The 19,863-nt window shown below is 42.6% G+C and overlaps 1 protein-coding gene and 1 non-coding gene across 2 annotated transcripts in view; both read right to left on the minus strand.

The window, feature by feature from the left end:
* The window catches only part of Ppm1e (protein phosphatase, Mg2+/Mn2+ dependent 1E), a 139,843-nt gene that overhangs the window by 90,395 nt on the left and 29,585 nt on the right, over nucleotides 1-19,863 (minus strand). The gene's annotated exons all lie outside the window — the stretch shown is intronic.
* LOC121831853 (U6 spliceosomal RNA) lies at nucleotides 7,087-7,195 on the minus strand. The gene has a single exon (XR_006075456.1). It is a non-coding gene; the product is annotated as a U6 spliceosomal RNA (small nuclear RNA).

Consider the following 19,863-nt stretch of genomic DNA (forward strand, 5'->3'; position numbering starts at 1 on the left):
CTACACCAACTAAAGCCCGGGATATGGGAGCGGACGGTCTTCGAAGCGCCTTAATGGAGGTCCAGTTGCCTTGTTATAAACGTGTCCGTGAATGTTAACTATGTTGGGCTCATCTTGCTGTGAACTCCACACAGAATTAAAGACATTATCTTCGTCATCAGGGCCAACAAGTGTCACTAAATAAACTTAGAGATGATTTAAATTAAATGTGAACCTACCACTCTTGACTTGACCTTACCTTAGACACCTATTTACCCTGCCTGAGTGCCTTGCTTCCCATCTGCACAGTATAGTAAGAACTTTGACTCGGTGTGTGCTGTTGAGAGGATTAAATTAGATAATGGGTTTATAGTGCTTAGCAAAGGATCTGGTATATAGTAAGTACTAAATTCTTTACCTGTTAAGTACTGTTTTATTTTTCCTGTTTAGAGTGCCTGGGCCCATCTCTCCCCCTTCCTCCTCTTCTCTTCTCTTCTTCCTTTTCCCATTCCTCCCTGGCCCATTTCCCTCCTGCACCAACTCTCCCCAGCCTAAGCAGATCCTTGCTATGTAGCCCAGGCTAGCCTTGAACTCAGAAGCCTACCCCATGTCAGTCTTGCCAAGTGCCAGGATTCTAAGAGAGCACTGGCACGCCCAGCTCATTGTTATTTATTTTCAAACTATGATATTGATAACAGATTGGATACAATGCAGATTTAACTTTGGAAGCCACTACTGTTTATACATATTTAGAAACAAAGATTTTGTGGGAGGTAAAAATCTAGAGCCAATAAGATGGCTCTGCAGGTGAAGGTGCTTGCCACCAAGCCTGACGAATTGAGTTCGAGCCCCAGAACCTACACAGGGGAAAGAAAAGACAGACCAGTTGTCCTCTGACTTCCACACGAGCAACAAAGCATTCATGCCTCACACGCCACACACACACACACACACACACACACTAATAAAATTTAAATAAAATCTTTTTCTTTTTTTAACAAGGAAGAGAAAAATCTAGTGTTTTGTCATCGTGTGAATTTTAGTCTGCTTGGGAGCCCTAAGTGCTAACTCTTTGGAAAGTGACATGATCTATTTTTAGCATGTTTCACGTGCTACTGGAATGTAAAATCTTTCTAGCTTCTCAGTGAATGTATGCCAAGGAAATCAAGATCAAGTGTTTTAGATCTAAAGAAGTGAAAAAGAAAATTCTAAAAGGGCAACTCTAGAAATGCTATTGTCTCCATATGGTGATTTATGAAATCCTAAGACGTGCCTTACCTTAAAATAAACAATCAACATTGAACAACTAAGAGTCTAGGCTGGGGCTGTAGATCAGCTGTATGTGCTGGTTTAACATGCATGAAGCCCTGGGCTTGATCTCAGCGCTGCATAGCTGGGCATGCTAGCACACACCTGTAATCCTGGCACTTGGCAGGTGGACACAGGAGGATCAGAAGCAAGTTCAAGGTTATCCTGAGCTACATAGTCAGTTTAAGGCCAGAGCGACATGACACCTTGTCTAAAAAAAATAATTAACTGAAATTAAGATTTTTGAACTCTTAGCCGGGCGGTGGTGGCGCACGCCTTTAATCCCAGCACTCAGGAGGCAGAGCCAGGCGGATCTCTGTGAGTTCGAGGCCAGCCTGGACTACCAAGTGAGTTCCAGGAAAGGCGCAAAGCTACACAGAGAAACCCTGTCTCGAAAAACCAAAACCAAAAAAAAAAAAAAAAGATTTTTGAACTCTTAAATTATAATGTGGAAAATGTTGACAGCTTTTCAAATGTTAGGCATAAAATTACCGTGTAGTCCCACAATTCTACTGCTACATATATGACCAAAAACTGAACTCAAGGACTCAAAACAGAATCTAAAAGCAGCATTATGAGGTAAGGATGTAACTCTAGTAAAGTGCTTGCTTAGCATGCAGGAGGCATTCAGTTTATCCCCAGCAACACACGTGGGGACAGACAGACAGACAGACAGACACACACACACACACACACACACATATTCACACTAGTCAAAAGAGAAAGAATCCAAATGTCAGTAGACAGATTGGATAAACAAAATGTTACACACACACACACACACACACACACACACAAACTATTCAGCCAATGAAATTCTGAAGCTGGGCATGGTAGCTCATGTCTGTAATCTAGCAACTCAAGAGGCTGAAGCTGGAGGACTTGTAACAAGTCTGAGACTAGTCAGGGCTACAGTTGAGATTAAATAAAGATATTTCTATAAAATATCTCAGAACATGAAAAGACAAATTCATATATAAGCAAAATTGAAAAAAGGTTACCAGGGCCTGCGAGAATGGAGACTTGCTGTTTAATGAGTACAGAGTTCTATTTAGCCTTTTTTTTGGCTTTTTGAGTGGCTTCTACTCAGAATGATGAAAATATTCTGGAGGTAAGACTGTGGTGATTATATACCGAGAATATACCTAATACTACCAAGTTGTGTAAAGTGACTAGAATGATAAATAGTGTGCTATAATACGAACATATTTCATAATTTTACAATGATATATCTCTTACCATAGTAAACATTTAAAGTATAATACATACAGTGTTCTTATAAAAATAAAGAAAGTGAAATATTTTCAAATTTAGAAATAGGAAATCAGCCAGGTAGTGGTGGCCCACACCTTTAATCCCACCATTTGGGAGGCAGAGGCAGGAAGATCTTCATGAGTTCCAGGACAGCCTGGTCTACAAAGGGAGTTCCAGGACAGCCAGGGCTACACAGAGAAACCCTGTCTTAAAAAACCAAAATAAATAAATAAAGAGAAGAAAAGAAAGAAAAAAGAAAACAAATAGGAAATCCTAGCTGGTTAAGGCAGTGTATATACACCTCTAGTCCTAGCAGCTGGGAGGCAGAGGCAGGAGAATCACTACAAGGTCAAAGATAGCCCAGTCTTTTTTTTTTAATTTATTTTTATTTCAGGATCTCATGTAGCCCAGACACACCTCACTAAGAGAGGATGGCCTTCAATTCCTGACCCTCCTGCCTCTACCTCCCAAGTGCTTAGATTGCAAGCCTGCACCAATACTTCTAGCTTCAGCTTGGTCTACACTGGAAGTTCCAGACTTCTGACACTACACAGTGAGACCTTATCTCAAAACAATCGAACAACCAAAAAAAAAAAGAAAGAAAGGAAAGAAAGAAAGAAAGAAAGAAAGGAAGGAAGGAAGGAAGGAAGGAAGGAAGGAAGGAAGGAAAGAAAGAAAGAAAGAAAGAAAGAAAGAAAGAAAGAAAGAAAGAAAGAAAGAAAGAAAGAAAGAAAGAAAGAAAGAAAGAAAGAAAGAAAAGAAAGAAAGAAAGAAAAGAAAATCTATTCTATGGTGACATGATAACTATAAAAGACATCTTGTCATTAAGGGTGGATGCATAATCTGGATATAATGGCACATGCCTGGTCTACAGAGTGAGTCACAGACCAGTCGAGACGACTCAAAACAAAACAAGTTGATGAATAAAGTTACAATGGTAACTCAAGGCAACATTATAATCAGCCCTACAGTGGGAAGTTTTAAATAGGATCAGCCAATGATGTCCTAAAAAGATCAATGAATTCGCTATCCTTCACTCAAGACTCAGAGGAAGTGGCAAGGGCCGGCAAGATGGCTCAGTGGGTAATGGCGCTTGCTACCAAGCCTGAGTGCCCAGAGTTTTCTCCTGGAACCTACAAGGTGCAAGAGAGGGCCAAGTGTCAATACTAGCCCTAGTGAAAGTCAACATTTGACTAATATAATCTGGTAAACAAACTTTTCAAATAACTGAGAGCTCAGGAGGCAGAGGCAGGAGGATCTCTGTGAGTTCGAGGCCAGTCTGGACTACAAAGTTAGTTCCAGGAAAGGCTCCAAAACTACACAGAGAAACTCTGTCTCAAAAACCAAAGCAAAACAAAACAAAATCTCAGAAAATATTTAAAGGAACAGAACTGTTTTGTTTTGTTCCTTCTCAGCTACTTTGAGAGGAGCAGCTTCTACCACATGCTCCATCCAGCCATGATTGCTAACTCTCCAATGGTCTGAAATAAACCTTTCCAAATAAACAAGTGTGGTAGTTTAAAAGAAAATGGCCCCCAAAGGGAGGGGCACTGTTGGGAGGTGTGGCTTTGTTGGAGGAAGTGTGTCACTGTGGGGGCCGGCTTTGAGGTCTCTTTTGCTCAAGCTTCCCACAGTGTGACACTGAGACCATTTCCTGTTGCCTTCAAGATGTAAGACTCTCAACTACTTGTCCAGCACCATGTCTGCCTGCACACCGCCATGCTCCCTATCATGATGATAATGGACTGAACCTCTGAAACTGTAAGCCAGCCACCCCTGTTAAATGTTTTCATTTATTAGTCTCTTTTATAAGGTCATGGTGTCTCTTACAGCAATAGAAACCCTGAGTTAACAAGCAAGGAGATAGAGGACAGGGCTCTAACTCATTTGAAAAGCCCATATCAGCCCACTCCCTAAGTACCCCAGTAGAATATTAACTAATATTAATAATCATATTTCAAGAATGAGACCATGGTAGGCTGTCAGAAATTCTATGGACTTTGAAAAAATCAAGGCATTATTACTATATGATAATTCTGCAAAGCGAGAAGTTCCAAAGCAATACATATTCCCTCCAGATAAAAATCCTTCCTGGTCGGCACGAAGACTGAAACCCACCGAGACACTGAGCAAGCAGTCCAGTGCTTAGGCTGTAGGCGCCTTGCCGTATTGTACTTAGATGTTACTGCAGTGGTGCTCAGTTACAGTGTCTCCGCTATAATTTCTACTTAGCCTGCCTCTAAAAAATCCAGAACAACATCTACATATTAGCACTCTTACTCACATACCTAATTATAGTTAATTTGATAGAGGACGGCTTTTATCTCCCAACGGAGAATTCGGGAGTTAAAGGGAAGGTTTTACATGGCTTACTTAAGAATCCACTGGTCGGCTTTTATGCTGCAGGAACCACATGAACTAGACTAGAAAATTAATATATTCTTAAATTTCCTTCTCAAAATAATCTGTACCACAGAATTTCACAACTTAAAGGTTTACCGTTCATATTTTGGTCTGTTTGATTATCAAACTTCAGAATGTGGGTTAGTCTGGTCCTGCCTCTCTTTTAGAAATGAACATTTTCTTAGACTATGATCACATTGCAAAGCTAGGCATGATGGGTATAGCATGGGCTACCTAACAAGACTTAAAAAAAAAAGAATATCCCCATTTACATGTTTATACATTGGTGCTGTGACAGTTTTGAGTTATAGTACCAGATAGCGCATCGTTGGCAAAGCTGACTGTCTTGACTGATGGCTCTTCATAGAAATGCACCAGCAAGGCCTGGCCTGGGTGGCTGCTGCCCCCAGAACGAGGCGGTGCAGAGTCTATGCAGCAGTCCTGAAACAACTCACTAGCCAGAGTGCATGACGTATAAGACTGAGAGTCGGCAATTCTGAGGACTGTGTCCCAGGTTACACTACTTGTAAGTGGCGATGGGTTCAAATCCCAGTCTTTCCAAAGGAGATCATACAGGGGCACGAATGTATTGGGAGTTGTAATAAATGCCCCTCAAAACTGTTATAATTCTCAAATACATGTGAAAATACTATATAAATCTTTATTATTTCAATAGTTACTACACACCCCAGGTTGAGCTTATATTCTCCTTTATCCTCACACAAAATTGGTATGTCGTCAGTAACGCATGCATCCTTATCTAACTTTACCTCAGAGTGAGAGCGTCCTGGTCTCACTCCCACCTTCTCCCATCCACCAGGATGGCACTCCTTTTCTAGAGCCAACTTGAATTTTATATTTTGTTTTTGAGATGGGATGTTGCTGTGTTCTCCAGGCTAGTCTCAAATGCCCGAGTAATTAGAGCTTTTCGAGTAATTGGGGCTACAGGTTGGAGGGGACTGCTGACAAGTTTTTCATTCTCTGCCACAGCCCTGCACAACTCCGGGGATGTGACCTGACAGCGAGGGGCAGTGAGGGGACAAAGAAATGGCAGAGGTGGTGTTATGGTGTACAGATGAACGGGGAGGCGGGGTCTATGGTATACAGATGAACAAGGAGGCGGGGTCTATGGTATACAGATGAATGGGGAGGCGGGGTCTATGGTATACAGATGAACGGGGAGGCGGGGTTTATGGTATACAGATGAACGGGGAGGCGGGGTCTATGGTATACAGATGAACAAGGAGGCGGGGTCTATGGTATACAGATGAACAGGAAGGCAGGGTTTATAGTATACAGATGAACGGGGAGGCGGGGTCTATGGTATACAGATGAACGGGGAGGCGGGGTTTATGGTATATAGATGAACAGGGAGGCGGGGTTTATGGTATACAACTGAACAAAGGAGGATCTAGCTAATATCAGTAGGAGCAGTCTCTGAGAGGGAGCAGTGGTCATGTCATAATTTCCCTGAGGGGAAGCTACAGTGGACATGCCTGCCCACAATACCAACATCCACACACAGACCTAGAAAGGCTTTGCCATCACTGAGCCTTACTCAGGGGCTAGGCTTTGCCATTTTGCCATGGGTCTGAGGCTTTATGATCCTTTACGCGGTCATGCCCATGCCAACAACACCTATCCAACTCAGGACTCAGGACTTCCTCTGTTTCCCAGTTCTCTGATTTTCTAAACAATACTCATTATTTTCTCCTATTCCTTGGAAATCTTCCTCATCATTTGTCTCGTTCTATTTCCTTTTCTTTTTTTTTTTTTTTTTTTTTTTTTTTGGTTTTTCGAGACAGGGTTTCTCTGTGTAGCTTTGCGCCTTTCCCGGAACTCACTTGGTAGCCCAGGCTGGCCTCGAACTCACAGAGATCCGCCTGCCTCTGCCTCCCGAGTGCTGGGATTAAAGGCGTGCGCCACCACCGCCCGGCCTATTTCCTTTTCTTATATACCTCCAAACATTTTAATCCTAAAGGTGATAAATCAGTTTATATTAAAAACAAGAAGAGAAACACTGACCTTAATAATGACATTTCAAGAAATAATGACTTTGATAAAATATTATTTTAAATTATATTAGCAAAATACACTACAGGTTTAAAATATGCTGTCAAATAAGTTTTATTTGAATCTTTAAAAAATACGCAACACTTCAAAGATCTGCAAGTCATTCTTGCTCAGGGGCCATACTAATCTTTTCTCTGTATAGTTCCAATTTTAGTAAATGTGCTGCTAACGCAAGCATTCATTCTATTTTTTTTTATGATTCACTGATCTATTTCCATTTCTATTATATATATGCTTTTCTTTTTGATGTTTTGAGATAGGGCTCAGGTAGCCCAGGCTGGCCTTGTACTTGAGAGGTCCCTATAACTAAGGATGGCCAACTCCTGATCCTCCTGCCTCCACCTCCCAATTGCTGGAAATGCTGGTGTGTGCCAGCATGCCCAGCTCTGTCATATTCTTATTTTTACCTGACTTAGGGACTTCGTATGCACGCATATATTCATGAACACACTTTGTGTCCCTCTAGACTGCCCGGCACAGTTCCGCGTATGTGGTGACTATCCGCTGACTGGGACTGCCTGATACTAGTTCTTTGCTGCCATGTTCCAATCTGCTGCTTATCACGCCAAGCTAGGTTGCCTCCAGGACATCTGTCCAATTGTCAAAAAGGCAAGAGGCATGAAAGCAAGGAACTATTTATTGTAAATGGAAGAGAGTTCTCAAGTTCTATACTGTTTCTGTATGATCTTCAATACTTTACATGTGAGCTCCCCTTTGTGACTGTAATTTTCCTTTAAAAGACTAATATTACATCAGACTTATCAATATAACCTATTCCCTCATTTAATCTTGAAGCCAAATTGTTCACACTCAGATCCCCTCATAAATAAACACAATGTTCCAATCGAGCTGTTGGCAGCAGAATGTGTTCACAATGAGGAACCTTCACTGTCTTGGCAGGAAGGACGGAATTAGCTAATTACAGTACAGTCTCCTCTATCTGTTTTCACTGGGATAAGGGGCAATCTGGAGATATCGAAAGGCAAATGATCCAGAAAGACATCTTAGGATCCTTCTGCAAAGATGGCAGCCTCCCCCTAAGTCATCTTAGATTGGCCATTTCTTCACATAAAATTTCCATGACGGCAAGAAAAGTTCCAAGATGTTTTCATGAGAATGAGGTGAAAGTCGCACTGTACAAGCCAGCCAAGAAATGTTATTTTGAAGAGGTGAAAACCTTCGGGGGCCAGATACACACACACAAAAAGATAAGAGATTGAAAGTAAAACAGCCGCTGACATACGAGTGGTCACATTTTCTCTGGGGGAGAAAGAGTTAAACAGGAGGCAATGTGAAAGCAAATGAACATATTTTGGAGGCAGTATTCAGAAGTCTTTCTTTGGGGGAGCAGTTCTGGGGTTCATGGCCTACCTGTGCAGCATCAAAAATAAAGAATTCAAAAAAATTTAAAATTTCATTTCTCACAGCCTGTGTCACCAATTATGATGACTCCTGGGCTGCTGGACTGAGACAGACACGGAACACGGTTTTGGGCTTTAAGACTGAGCTACAAGAAGCCAGGTGTGGTAGTACACAACTTTAGTCCCAGCACCTGAGAGGCAGAGGCAGGCGAATCTCTTAAGTTGGAGGCCACCCTGGTCTACAGAGCCAGTTCCAGGACAGCCAGAGCTACACTGAGAAACCCTGTCACAAAAAAAAAAAAAAAAAAAAAAAAAAAAAAAAAAAAAAAAGCCATAAAAGACTGAGCTCCACGAGAGACACTTCTTTTTCATGATTTATATTCTGCTTGCTTCTAAAATAGACAAGAGGAAACCTGCAGAATAAAACAATGTGAGCTATTTATGGTTAAGACAAAAATTTACCCCTCAAACAATATAAGGAAAAAAGGAGATACTGAGGTGAGTCTCAGATATCTGGAGCAAAAGGATGAAAGACGGCTTCAGCCCCCACCACTCTCCCCCAGCACAGTGCAGAGCTGTCAATCAAGGCTTCGCCACAGGTTCTGCCATAGAGTTATTCCACAGAGTACATTATAAATCACCCTTCTTGGAGAGTTCTGAGACAGCTGTCCTGCCTTCATTTCCTTATCTTTTACCACAAAGGATAGCAATGCCAAGAAGAACTTTCGTGGTTTGAAGGGGAGCTTGGTTTGTTTGTTTGTTTTTGGGTGTGAGGGTTTGCTCCACAGCCCAGGGTAGCCATGGTGACCCTCCTTAGCCTCCCAAGTACTAGGGTTACTAGTAGGATGCAAACTGCAAAAAGAAAATTATGCCTATAGAGCAGTGGTTCTCAACCTGTAGGCCACGATCCCTTTGGGAGTCACACATCAGATAGCCTGCATATCAGATATTTACATTATGATTCATAATAGTAGCAAAATTATAGTTATGAAGTAGCAACGCAATAATTTTATGGTTGGAAGTCACCACAGCATGGGGAACTGTATTAAAGGGTCACAGTATTAGGAAGGTTGGGAACCACTGCATTAGAGGATGCCTTAGTCAGGGATACTTACATTGCTGTGATGAAACACCATGACCAAAAGCAACTTGGGGAGGAAAGAGTTGATTTGGCTTACATATTCCCAGTCACAGTCCACTGAGGGAAGCCAAAGCAAGAATTCAAATGGGGCAGGATACTGTGGAATATTACTTTGACTAGGAAAATGTGTTACATTTGTTTATTTATGCTGCGGAATATTAATTTTAACTGTGTGAAAGGTGTGGTACTTTTATTTACACTGCATTTGTTTAATGATGTAAGGATGTGCTGCATTTGTTTCACCTTGCCTGCCTAAGGCACCTGATTGGTCTAATAAAGACCTGAACAGCCAATAGCTAGGCAGAGAAAGAATAGGCAGGGCTGGTGGGGAGAGAGAATAAATAGGAGGAGGAATCTAAGGAGGAAAGAATGAGGAGGAGGAAAGAACTAGGGAGAAAGAGGGGAACACGCCTGGGACGAGAAGCCAGGCAGCAGCCAGGCAACCACACGCAGCAGTGAAAGTCAGATCTACGGAAAGAAAGAAAAGTGGGAAACCCTGAGGCAAAAGGTCGATAAATAAAAACAGGTTAATTTAAGTTAAAAGAGCTAGCCAGAAACAAGCCTAAGCTAGGCCGAGCATTCATAACTAATAAGTCTCTGTGTCATGATTTGGGAGCTGGTTTGGTGACCCAAAAGAAAAAGTCTGGTAAAGCAGAAACCTGAAGGCAGGAGCTGAGGCCAAGCCATGAAGGGGGGCTGCTTACTGACTTGCTTTGCTCAGCTTGCTTATAAAACCCAGGACCACCAGCCTGGGGATGGCACCACCCATAATGGGCAGGACCCTCCCCCATCAATCACTAATTAAGAAAATGGCCTACAGGCTTGTCTGCAGCCCAGTCTTATGATTGGGTACTTCTTCGGCACCTCTACTCATGTGTACATATCCATACATATCTACTTCATTCAAAAGAAACCCAATTTTAGAATTGAGGTTTCCTCCTCACAGATGATCTGAGCTTATGTCAAGTTGACATAAAACAAACCAGAACAGAGGAGCAGCAGAAACCCATTCACTTTGTGTCTGTTAGGCAATAATCAATAACATCTTATAGACACAGCTAAAGGGACACTTGGGGTTACATGGATGCCTAAGTTTAAGACTCCAGTTAAAAAATGTCTTCTTTCTTTCTTTTTTTTGGGGGGGCGGGATTTGAAATAGAGTTTCTCTGTGTAGCTCTGGCTGTCCTGGAACTGGCTCTGTAGACCAGGCTGGCCTCAAACTCACAGAGATCTGCTTGTCCTCTGCCTCCCAAATGCTAGGTAGGATTAAAGGCATGCTCCACCACTGCCGGGCTATGTCTTCATTTTTTTCCTACCAATTTTGTTCTGATTACACAGCGCATAGAAAGTAATAAACTTTGAACATGGAAAACAACCCAGACCAAGATCATCACTTTTGACACCATAATGCAAAAGATGAATTTAAATTTTCTATTTTAAAAGGCAGACTCCCACTTATGTTATTATAGATATTTAAGTCTTCCAATTTTCTCCCTAGTGAATCAACTATAAATACAGCTAAAAAGCTATAAACTATAAATATTCCAAACCAATAGAAGACTAATTTACTCTGAAAAAAAAAAAATCACACCAAGATAAGTCACCTAAAATGCTAGCAAAAGTGTGGAAATATTCTCAAGATAAAGTATCAACAAACATAAATCCACTATCAAAATTACAAAAAGGGGGTTGGCATGTGGCGGACCCTTTAATATTTGGGTATCTGAGGCAGGAGGATCATTGCAAGTTGAAATCAGCCTAAGCTACATACTGACTTTCAGGCCAGCCTGTGGCACGGTATGGACGATGTCATAAATAAATAAATAAATAAATAAATAAATAAATAAATAAATAAATAAATAAATAAATGAATGAATAAATGAGTGAGTGAGTGAGTGAGTGAGTGAACCAATAGGGCTGGAGAAATGACACAGAAGTTAAGAGAACCCACTCACTACTCTTACGGAGGGCCTGAACTCCCAGGGCCCATGTAGCTCCCAACCTCTTGTAACTCCTGTACTTCTTTGGCACCTCTATTCATGTGCACATATCTACACATATCTATATCATTCAAAAAAAATAAAGGAAGCCAGGTGGTGGTGGCGGCGGCGGTGGCAGCACACGCCTTTGATCCCTGAACTCAGGAGCCAGAAGCAGGCGGATCTCTGTGAGTTTGAGGCCAGCCTGGTCTACAGAGGGAGTTCCAGGACAACCAGGGATACACACAAAGCAACCCTATCTTGAAAAAAGAATAAATAAATAAATAAATAAATAAATAAATAAATAAATAAATAAATAAACAAATAGATAAAGCAAATGCTTTAAAACGGCACAACAAACCTTTAAAACAGCAACAATAAACCAACTATGGCCATTCAGCGGAACATGCAAAGATAACCCTCTTAGTCCTAAGAATGATAAGAACAAAGGAAAAGCTAACCATATTCCTGTTTGGGACCAAGAATCCCTGCTGAAAGCTGACCAAGTCACACCTTTGGAATTTACTCTGCCTGCAAAGTGCTCAGGCATTGAAGATTTGCTTATTGTTACAGACCAGGGTATGGCCAACATGATTCAGGGGTAACTCCTGAGATGGGCTGCAAGAAGAGAAATTACTTTACTGGGGCAGTAACTCGGTGGCTAGGGGGCATTTGCCTAGCATGTGGGGGCCCTGGATTCAATTCCCAGCACTAAAAAACATTTTTTTAATTGAATAAGAAAAAGCCCAAATAACCAAAGAAAATCAGTGGTGTGAAATGTTATGCCTGATGCTGTAAGGACTGTTCTAGAATGTAATGTGGTGCTCTGAGAACAGAACGAAATGTAGTAGCAAGTCAACTGCATCAGCAGATGGTCCCTGCCTGCCTGCCTCCAGCTGTAACATCCCCAGCCAACAGCTGAGTTTCTTCTAATTGTATTTGAAACTTCTTTCTTCTCTGGTCTGAATAACACTGGACTATGGGTTTTCCACAGAAAGTAACATTTTGGGCTTTCTTTTTTTAAAGCAGTTCCTGCTTTTTTTGTATGGTTAATTTTAGTCACCTTTAAAAAGTTAGCCCTTTTGTTAAATAAGTATCAAAAAAATAAAGTGTTGGATTAGAAAAAGTACAGGTGGCACTACACACATCAATCCCGTCAGTCCCCTTTCTTCCCATGTCCTGACAGGTGGCACGTAATTGACCAATTTAACAAAAATTCTGCCTGTTTGGTATGAACAATTCATCTTGCTTCAACTGAGATGCTTCAACCATATAAATAGCGAAAGCATCATCTTTGAATCACTATCATATCACCAGAAACAATTATCTTTACATTTACTAATTAACATAAACTACATACTAACTAACATAAAATTACTGTTAATTTTTTAAAATCTAATTATTAGTTTTCCGCTGATTCAACTAGTTGAACTAAATTTTAAGTTAATACAATTTTCTTTTTTTATTTATTTACTTTCATTTGCACTGGTGTTTTGCCTGCATGCATGTCAAGTTTCCCTGGAACTGGAGTTACACACAGTTGTGAACTGCCATGTGGGTGCTGGGAATTGAACCCAAGTCCTCTGGGAGAGCAGTCAGTGTTCTTAACCGCTGAGCCATCTCTCCAGCCCCCTAATACAACTTACTTATTTTTAGTTTTACTGTTACAGTCTGGCGTGTACGGGGTTTGGTAACCAGCCCCTGCCATAGGCCGGGCATTACACTGGGTGCTTTGCACAGAAATCACTTAATACTCATAGCAACCTCACCGTCTAGTTTCCTAGATGAGGGAACTGAGGCGGCCAAAGAGGAGAGCTGGCAAGTCTGTAGGTTAGGCTCCTCTCTGTGACTGCTTATGCTTACTCCCTGTGGTCCATTACTTAGCAAGCTGAGACAGGAAGATTTTTTGAGCCCAGGAGCCTGAAGTCAGCCTAGGAGACATAAAAACACACCTCTGGGCTCGAGAGCACATGCTGCTCTTGCAGATGTCCTGGGTTTGGTTCCTAGCACCTACATGGCAGCTCATAAGTTCTACAGTATCCAGTGCCCTTTCCTGGTCTCCACAGGCTCCTGCACGCACGTGTGCACACACACTCATGCAAACACACATGCGCATACACATTAAAATAATAAGTCGTTCAAAAGACCATCTGAAATAAACAGCACACAAATAACACTAGACACATACAATCTCTCTAAAGGAGTGGAGGGTTCGAGGGATGAAGTCAGGAGGACCAAGAAGAGGACAGCATGGGATACACAAGAATGTATCTCAGGAAGAAGAAAGGGAGAGAGTCGGAGAGAGGGAGAGAGGGGGGGAGGAAGGAAATGTCAATAATAGTTTTTAAAAGTCAGTTCTCATAAACACAAATCAGTTCTCAATTTCTGATAACCCACCTTCACACTCTCCTGATGCACAGTCTGACCAGGCACCTGACAAGGAAGCCAGCAGCTACGCATATTGATTTATCAGAACGGTCCAAACCTCACCCTAAAGCAATACCAGGAGTAAGTTGGGCATGATAGTGCACACCTATAATACAACTCTGTGGCTGAGGCAGGAGAATCATCAGTTTGAGGTCAATTTGGGTTACACAATGAGATTTGTCGTACGAAAACAAAAACAGTTTACCAGTACTAGTCTGGATCCATATTGAGATAAATCGTATGAGTTGAACACTTGGAGGCTGACATAAGAGGATCACCTTGAGTTTAAGACCACGCTGGGATACATACTGAGTTCCAGGCTCTCGGGGGCTACAGAGAAGACCATGTCTAGAAAATCAGGGGTGGGGGTGGTAAGAAATCACATACCTTTAGGTTCACTTTCTTTATTAAAGGTTAATTTTTTTTCAGACTTTTGATGATTGGAAAAGAAACAATTATTTTCCAAGGCTATTTTGGTGAAGCTGCATATTTATTATTTCAGAATATCTTGCCTGCAATTCTATCAGTAAACAAATGGTCTGTTTATCTTTGTGCAGAAAATGACATCATTGAGAAACAATGGCAAGGATCTGAGGACACGGTTCAGTGCAATGTCCGTGCTTAGGATGCAGGAGACCTTGGGTTCATCCTCAGCATCACAAAAACAGCAGCACCAAAAATAACGGCATGAACATCTGTACCGGGGCTGTTTCAAAGAGTCGCCGTGCCTGATCAGACAAACCATTTGGAGCTTGTACAAAGTAAATGGCAAAGCTGGGGGCTCTGACAACGGCCTGCTGTCCAGCTTCTTGAGAGTTCAAGGCTCCTGGCAAACAAAGCAAGACCCTGCCTCAAAGGAAAAACTGACGGTGATAAAGTGAAAGCAGATAGACTTTTAAATTTCTATTATAATAATGAAATTTAATGAATCATAACCCGCAAGATGAAAGCTATTGTTCTTTCCGAGACAGGGTTTCCTTGTGTAACAGTCCTAGCTGTCCTGAAACTCGTTTTGTAGACCAGGCTGGCCTTGAACTTACAGAGATTTGCCTGCTTCTGCCTCCCAAGTACTGGGATTAAAGGTGGGCGCCACCACCTGGTGAAAGCTATTCTTATACACTTGGAATGCACCCCCTTTCCCTACCATCTCCATGATTATATGAAACAAAGAACAACTAGGTATCCAACCCCCCAAAGCAGGGTAAAGGAAATGTCTGGTATGGACAGGAAAATAAAACAGGGCTGGGGAGACAGATGGCTCAGTTGGTAAAGTGCTTGCTATATGAGGACCTGAGTCCAGGTCCCCAGGACCCATGTAAGTAGTACTGGGTGCAGTAGTGCACATCTGTAACCCCAGTGCTCTGGCATCGAGGTGATCCCTGGAGCTTGCTAGCTAGGCAGCTATTCTAGCCACTCTGCAAGTTCCAAGTTCAGTGAGAAACCCTTTTCTGAACTATATGGTAGATATTGATAAGACCTCCTGGTGTTGACCTATGCCCTCAATATATACATGCACACTTATGAACATGTATACACATGGACCATGATCACACACATAATAGAGAGAGCAGAAGTCAGAAAGCACATCCCATCATCTGTTAGTGTATCACTTAACCCTAAGTCCTGGTAGTCCAGAAGAAAGGTGACACAACACACCCGTGCAGGGGTCACGGATGTCATCTCTGTCCCTCTGTGACTTCACTTCATACGGGCGAGTGCTAAGCAGTCATTCTCACCCAAGGGGAGATTTGTCTTTAGTTACTTTAGTAGACAGAGGTGCTACTGGGGCTTAAGAAGCATAAGATAAGTACACTGTTAAGCACATCATTGTGCCACCACAAAGAAATGCCAACAGAGCCCCAAATGCCAACAGTGCCCAGACTAAAAACCCCTGAGTGGAGGCACACATAAAGCATGCACAGTTAGATGTGGCATTTTTGCAATTATCATTCACAGTATATGTATGAATGTAAAATCATATTTTATACCTTGAGCATATGTGCTGGACTCACATTTGGAATCCTGCCTCTCATTCTCTTAGGTATTTGTCTACTGGCATGCATCATCATGACCAGTCCAAAATATATATATAAGAAACTCACACAAATGAACAGCAAAAGCCAAACCATCCAATTAAAAATGGGCAGAGGATTTAATAGACATTTCCAAAGAAGACATACAAATGGCCAACAGACATATGGAAAAGTGTTCAAACATCATTAGCCAGGTAAAAGATAAGAGGTAAGTGTTGGACAGGTTGTGGGGTGGGCGAGAATCTTTATATAAGGCTGATGGAAATGTACATTGGCAAAGACATTATGGAAAACAGTATGGAGATTCCTCAATTGGCTTTCAATTAAAAATAGAACTATCATATGATCGATCCGGCAGTCCCACTTCTGGGTGCACAGCCAAAGAAAATGAAGTCAGCATTTCACATGGATGCTAGCATTCTGGTTCAAGCTCACTGAAGCACTGTTTACAAGAGCCAAAACACGAAAACAAGTGTCCACCGGATGAACACATAAAGAACACAGAGGATATCCAGCAGAATAGCATTCAGCTTTTTTTTTCCCCCAAGACAGGGTTTCTCTGTGTAGCCCTGGCTGTCCCAGATCTCACTCTGTAGACCAGGCTGGCCTCGAACTCAGAGATCCGCCTGCCTCTGCCTCCCACCATCACCCAACAAGCATTCAGCTTTTTTCTTTTTCTTTTCTTTTTTCTTTCTTTTTTTTTGGATGATTTTCTTAAACATAATTTCCTTATTGATTCTTTTGGAACATCACCCTAGTTCCACTCACCTCCCAGTCTCCCCATATTCTCCCCTCACCCCTGCAGCACCTCCCCCAAAAGAAAATTTTAAAAAATTAAAACAAAACTAAACAAAGCAAGCAAACAAATAAAAACAAGGACAAAACAAACCAAAAAAAAAAAAAAAAACAACAACAACAAATGCTCTTTGCTTCTTCTCCTTTCCCACCTCTCAACACCTCTTCATTTGTCCTGGTGGCACTGGAGGCTCCGGTGTGTCACACAGTGCACCCTTTTGTCCCATCGGCTTTACTGGCAAATGTTCACTGCAGTGAGTCATGGTCTGGTTCAAGGCCTCAGGTTCCTGGTACACCATCATCACTGGATCCTCACTGGAACTCCTCTGGGATATCCTGTGGCTGCCCAAGGTCATGGAGATCCTACAGGTACTGTTCCCAAGGGCCAGTCCCTTCACGAGCTCCAGGGGTCCTAGATGGGGCAGATGTTTAGAGTGGGCCAACCCTGGGTTTCTGTGTGACCTTTGGTGGCAATATGAGAGAGCAGCCACAGTATGACCACGGACTTAGACATGATCCTCGGTCTGGATGTCACCATTGCCCCAGGTGGCAGTGCAGGCCACTCAGATCAGCTTGGCCCCAGCAGCAGTGTGGCCCTCAGACACCAACATAGCTTCAGACCTTGGGTGTCTACATGGCCTTCGATGGTAACAGACCTCAGACATCAACACAGACCCTGGCTGCAGCTGGACCATGGCCCTCAGGGCAGCTCTGGCCAGGAAGTCATCATGGTATTGGGTGGAAGTGCAGGCCTCACAGATCTGCATGGCCCTGGCTGGATCATGGCCCTCGGACACCAGCATGGATTCAGGTGGTTGACCTCATCCTGGGCATCCAGCAGCCCTAAGTAGCAACAGGAGCCATGGATGTCAACCCAGACCCTGTCCACTATAGGGCCACGGACCCAGACACTGCCCTCAGCAGCAGCCTGGGCCCGGATGACACCAAGCCCCGGGTAGCAGCACAGGCCACCTAGCTCTGCATGGCCTCAGCTGCACATGGCTCCCAGACTCCCGCCCCCTTCTCTCCCTCCCTCCCTCCCTCCCTCTCTCCTTCCCTCCTACTGCCTGTGGATCAGGATGTAAAGCTCTCAGCTACTGCTCCAGCACCATAATGATCATGGACTGACCCCCTGAAACTGTAAGCAAGCCCCCGGTTAAATGCTTTCTTTTATAAGCACTGACTTGGTCATGGTGTCTCTTCACAGCAATAGAACAGTTAGTAAAACATTCACCTAACATGCATGAGAAGGGTGACAAGAGCAGGACTGGATGTTCAAGGTCATCCTCAGCTACAGAACCAGATGAAGTTACATAAGATTCTATCACACACACACACACACACACACACACACACACACACACACACACACACACACACACACTAGGACCTAGAGAGATGGCTCACCAGTTAAAAGCATGGGCTGCTCTTGCAGAAGACTTGAGTTTAGCTCCTTGTACCCACATCAAGTCACAACCACCTGTAACTCCAGTGCTAAGGGTTTGTTGCTAAAATTCCTTCTCTCGGGGAGAAAATTCCAGGCCCCAAGACAAACCAAGACTCCATACTCCCAAAGTTCACCCTAGGACATCAATGAGTTTTTGTTTACCACTTATTTACAGGTAAGTGTAGGTGAAGGGGTCCCTTAAAAGAGTTTGGGTCCTCACCCTCCCCGAAAGGCCGCACTGGAAATTGTTTACCCAGCAGGGGAGATTGATTCTCTATAGCTGCATAGATGAAGCCACCCTCCCCTCGTATTCCCTGGCTTATATTCTCTAGCCCATCCCCCAGGCCACATGCAATTAGGGCAGAATTGTATACTGGTGGTTTGGAGTGCCTGGGATAGGAGTCTACTCAAGGTGAGAGTCTCAGGACCCTCCCTGCCCCTCCTACTACAAGAGGATGTCAGCAAATCCGGCTGGGATGATCTTTTGCAAGCCTGCAGAGCTAAACTCCTGACGATTGGTTGGCTGGCTGGGAGGACAGTCCTATACACAGAGCCTGGCGCCGCCTTCTGGCCTCTGAGCGCACCTGCACTCATGAGCACATACACACACATAATTAAAAAATAAAGTCTTTAGGCTGGAGAGATGGCTCAGCAGTTAAAAGCAAAAGCACTGACGGCCCTTCCAGAGGACCTAGGTTCCATTCACAGCACCCCCATGGTGGCTCATAACTGTCTATAATATCAGTTCCAAGAAATCTGATGCCCTCTTCCAGCCTCTGCTGGCAACAAGCAAGCATGCACATGACATACAGGCATACATGAAAGCAAAATACCTGTGCACATAAAAATAAAATCTTTTAAAAGTATGTACCTAAGTTAAATACTAACACATGAATCTAGTAATATAGAAAAGGATAATACATCCTCGTGCCTCTAGAGACTTCCTCTAGGAATTCAAACTGTCTTACTTACTACATGAAAAAACAATGTTCTTTACCTTCCCCCTCGGTGCTGGAGTTTAAACTAAAAGCCTCACACATGCTGGGCAAGCATTCTGGGTCTGAGTTACAATCCCTGGACTTGTAGTTCACCATATTAACAGAACAAAGGACAAGACCCAAAAAGGTTCATTAAACAAACAAACAAACAAACAAAAACCATTTAACAGAACTCAATATCCATCCACTATATAAATGTTCAGAAAATCAGAATGAAACTTCAGTCTAACAAAGGACATGTAGAAATAGCAACAAGAAATCGGAGCCGAAACAAATTGAACTCTCTTTTAAGTGTCATTTGAAAGATAAAAACTGATCAACCAGCCAAAAGGGACTCAGAATTGTGGCTCTGAGAGAAATGAGTGAATGTCCTGTCTCCCCATTCCAAAGGAAAGACCACCCAGGCCCCTTCTGTCCTGACGACAAGTGACTCCTGTCGCTATTGGTCGTGAGGAAATAGTCTAACTCTTGGGATGAAAACCAAGGAAAGGTTTCATGGAGTTTGATGGACTAAAAGACTAATTAGAAATGTGAACAAGACTTTGTATAGAGAATTGGCATTTTCATGGTTTACGCAGCAAAACCTATTTTTAAAAAACCATTAAATTTCAAAATTACAGTTTCTTTTTTAAGTTCAAGTTTATTCTTGAGGTTTTCCTCATCAT

The sequence above is a fragment of the Peromyscus maniculatus genome, chromosome 8, assembly GCF_049852395.1.
Source record: "Peromyscus maniculatus bairdii isolate BWxNUB_F1_BW_parent chromosome 8, HU_Pman_BW_mat_3.1, whole genome shotgun sequence".
In the NCBI taxonomy this organism is placed as follows: domain Eukaryota; kingdom Metazoa; phylum Chordata; class Mammalia; order Rodentia; family Cricetidae; genus Peromyscus; species Peromyscus maniculatus.